Genomic DNA, 4,186 nt, shown 5'->3' on the forward strand with positions numbered 1-4,186 from the left:
TCTCTCTCTCTCTCTCTCTCTCTCTCTCTCTCTCTCTCTCTCTCGTATGTGTGCGTGTATGTGTGTGTGTGTGTTGTGTGTGTATTTCCATCTGGGATGTGTGATCATGTGTGCACGCCAATGTGTGGATTGCCTGTCTGCACGTGTGTCCACGTGTGGAGACCTGAAGCTGATGGTGCATGGCTTTTTTTTTTTTTTTATTGTTCTTTACTTTCCTGACGTAGTCTCTCAGTGGACGCCAGAGTTGGACACCTGCTAGACAGTCTAGCCGGCTTGACCTGGCCATCCCACTCCCTGCCACAGCTGCCCAGCTTCTGTGTGCACCCATGAGTTCCAAAGCCTGGTCCTGAGGCTTGTCCGACAGGCCTTTTACACAGTGAGTCATTTCAGTCTCAGCTCTAGATGGTGGGCTCACAGGCATGGACCACACCTGCTGTGTATGCTCCTGGGATGGAGGGGAGAGCCTCATACGTGCTGGGCAAGCATTTCTCCAACTGTGCTGTATCCCCAGCCCTCTTCTTGTCTTTTCCCTCTGGCCCCAGCTTTAACCATCTTTCTGTTGTGGCTTCTCAACAGTGACCCCCCACCACCCCTTCCCCTGCTACTCAGCCAAGACCTGGTGGTTGGGTACAGAGCAGTCCTGATGGCCGTCCCTCTTGGTGTCAGAAGGCAGTAGGCAGGGGAGCCAGAGGCATGCTGGACGGCCAGGCCTCCAGTTTGCTCAAAGACACTTGGAGGCATGTGTCACACACTGTGGCTTTTCCTCTTCTTGCTCAGTCCCCAGACAGGAGTAGAACGTTTCATCACACCAACACAAAACCCTACATCCATTGACAGTCACCGCCTTCTACTCACGCCCCCATACCCTGGGCAGCTATCTGTTTCCAGTGTCTCAGGGGTGGCTTGTGATCTGTGTAATGGATAGGACTCTGGTCTTCCCTGCACCCTGAGGTCCTCCCTTCCTTTCCTCAACCTCCCTACTCCATGGCAGATGTATCCAGTCAGAGTTTGAAGTCCATCGAGGATGGTGTCTGCTGGATATGACAAAGGCAAAGCACGGGCCATTGGGCTTCATCTGCTCACACACCCCTTGGCCCTCTCTGGGATGACCCATTTGGGGTCATCCAGGCCCCAGCATCCTGGCCTACTTAGCCTGCAGCCCCCCAGTTCTCAGTGTGGCTGGAGTGACTGCCCTGCGCTCACTGGGTGAAGCCCACATACCTCCAGGTCAGAGAGAGGCTTTTTCAGTTCCTCACAGCCACAGTCCCTCAGCTTTGACTGCATCCTCATACCCTCCCAATAGCTCAGGCTGACCTGACTCTATCCAGCCATTGTTCCTTTCTGGGTGTTTGTTTGTTGATATGATCTCACACAGCCCAGTCTGGCCTTAAACTCAATATGTAGCAGAGGATGGTTTTGAACTCCTGATCTTCCTGCTTCTTTCTACATCCCATGTGCTCATTGCAGATGTGGAACAGGCTGCCCCCCCCGTTTCTGGAGTTCTGGGGATTGAACCCACAGCTTCCTGAATCCTGGTTGAACACTGAATCAGCAGAGCTGCCCTGGCCTGGTGGGGTTTCCTCTTAACTCCCAATTTCCTGAGCCAAATGTCAGCTGTCTCAGGTCCAGCGGTCTTTGCAGCCCAGGGGAAAAAAAAAATCACTTCTGAGCACTTTCCGGATGCAGGCCGGGATCTCCATCCAGAATGATTGACAAGCCACACCCCATGTGTTTCCTAAATGGCCCCAGAGTAAACCACCAAGTGCAGGGGTCCCTGGGACTAGAAGCCCATCAGAGGCTGGGACTACAGATCCTGATTGTCACGGGCCTCTGGTCCCCTCCCTCCCCCACCCACAGGAGGCGGTCCCACCGAGGGAGGAGAAGCAGAGAGATTTGGCTTGAGGGAGAGATGAAATGAAGAACAGATATAATTGTTCCCATTTGACAACTTTTTCTAATTAGGGAGCAATTATATCTTCGGGTACCTAGCTGGGGTCCTGGTAGATTCTCTAGTTTGCTAAGTAATTAGTGACCAGTAGTCCTGGCAGCGGGAAGGCGGGGAAGGGTATATTGCCTCAACGTTTTGGTTTGCTCTGCCTGTGATGTGGGGGTGGGGTTGTAGCTTTCTCCAGGGAGCAGGCAGGTACATTAGTAATACCCAGGCTGTTTTGCTTTCTCCTTGTCCCTGAGTTCTGAGCTGGGAGCTCCTTGTTTCTTTGTAGCCATCGACCAACACCATGAGGATGTAGGGACATCTGGGTTTGTGCCTCTTTAGCACCCATGTGTTCACTCAGCTTCAAGACAGTCATTTTCAGTTTGGAAATTGTTCTTGGAATCTCATTTGCACATGAACACACACACACACACACACACACATCATCATCATCGCAGAGAGAGATTTATTGATATCATTATCCCTACTTTATAAGCAAGAAAACTGACATAGTAATGTAAATATAAGGAGTTGCCCTACAATTATTAAGGTTGTGACTGAAAGTACTGGAGCGATGGCTCTGTGGTTTGGAGCACTTGCTGTAAAAGGGACCAGGGTTCATTTCCCAGCACCTACAACCATCTGTAACTCAAGTCACAGATCTGCTGCCCTCTTCTGACTTCTTTGGGTACTGCAGCCTGTGATGTATGTATTCACGCACAGACAAAACACACAGGAAAAAAATTTTCTTAAAATGTGCTTGAAGAGTTTCAAGAAATGATCTATTTATTTTGATCTCATGTGTGAGCGTTTCCAGTTTCCTGCTCTGTGGAGAGGTGAGCAAGTGGCCAATATAAACTCCCATCCTGAGGAGGCCCCTGCTGCCATGCCCTCCTGCCGTGACAGACCGGATCCCTCAGACTGTGAGCCAAGGAAAACCCTCTTCCTGGAGTTCATCTTGTCAGCTATGTGCTTCCAGCCACAAGAAAAAGTGATTAATACATTTATATATTTGGTGAACAAATATTTCATTATGCATATGATTTGTAGGTATTTTATCCTAGCTTATGCACCCCCCCATGCCCTCCAGGATTAAAACCCGGGGCCCTATCCCTGGTAGGCAACGACTCTGCCACCTAGTCGTTGGGATTTTTGGAGAAAGGCAAAGCTGGGGCTTGCTGACTAGCTAATATAATCTACCTGGTGAGCTCCAAAGCCAATTAGAAACACTGTCTCAAAAAACTACAGAGGCTGGGGTGGGCTTATTACCAGAGGTGGGGACTATGCCATTTAGGTCATTGGTGGCACATGCCTTTAGCCCCAGGAGGCAGATGTCTTAGTTTGAGGACAGGCTGGTCTATTGAGTTTCAGGACCTCATAGTCAGAGCTACACAGAGAAGCCCTGTCTCGAAAAAATCCAAACCAAAGCAAAATAAAAGGAAACAAAATGACAAGACAAAACAACAACAACAACAACAAACAATGTGGATAGTGGTGCTGCGTATGTATGTATGTATGCTATGTATGTATGTATATGTATGTATGTATGTATGTCATGCATGTGTATACACAAATATGTATAAAATTATTTACTTAAAGACTTATTGTTATTTTTTTTTTTNATGTATAAAATTATTTACTTAAAGACTTATTGTTATTTTTTTTTTTACAAGACAGGGTTTCTCTGTGTAGCCCTGGCTGTCCTGAAACTCAGAAATCCGCCTGCCTCTGCCTCCCGAGTGCTGGGATTAAAGGCGTGTGCCACCACCGCCTGGCCTTATAAATAAGTACACTGTAGCTGTCTTCAGATGCTTAGATCTCATTACAAGTGGTTGTGAGCCACCTTGTGGTTGCTGGGACTTGAACTCAGGACCTTCAGAAGAGCAGTCAGTGCTCTTACCCATTGAGCCATCTCACCAGCCCCAGTACTGGGTATTTAACTCAGGAGGAGTGCTTGCACAGCAAGCACAAGGCCCCAGGTTCAATTCTTAGGTGTGGGAAAGAAAAAGCAACATTGACAAGGTGTGTAGTACCCGAGATTTTTAACCTCCACCTATGCACAGACTCATATGCACACATGCAAGACACACCCCAGAAAGTTTAGAAGTCTTACAATTTCAGAGCAGACATGACATCAGGGGGCTTTCACTGCCCTGACTCCAAGTCAATGTGTACAACGGGCTGACCTTTAAACTCACTGGTCTGCTGCCCCCGCTCGTCTCCCCTGAGCTGGGGTTGCAGGCAGGTTCTGCC

Source organism: Mus pahari, chromosome 18, assembly GCF_900095145.1.
Source record: "Mus pahari chromosome 18, PAHARI_EIJ_v1.1, whole genome shotgun sequence".
Classification (NCBI taxonomy): Eukaryota; Metazoa; Chordata; class Mammalia; order Rodentia; family Muridae; genus Mus; species Mus pahari.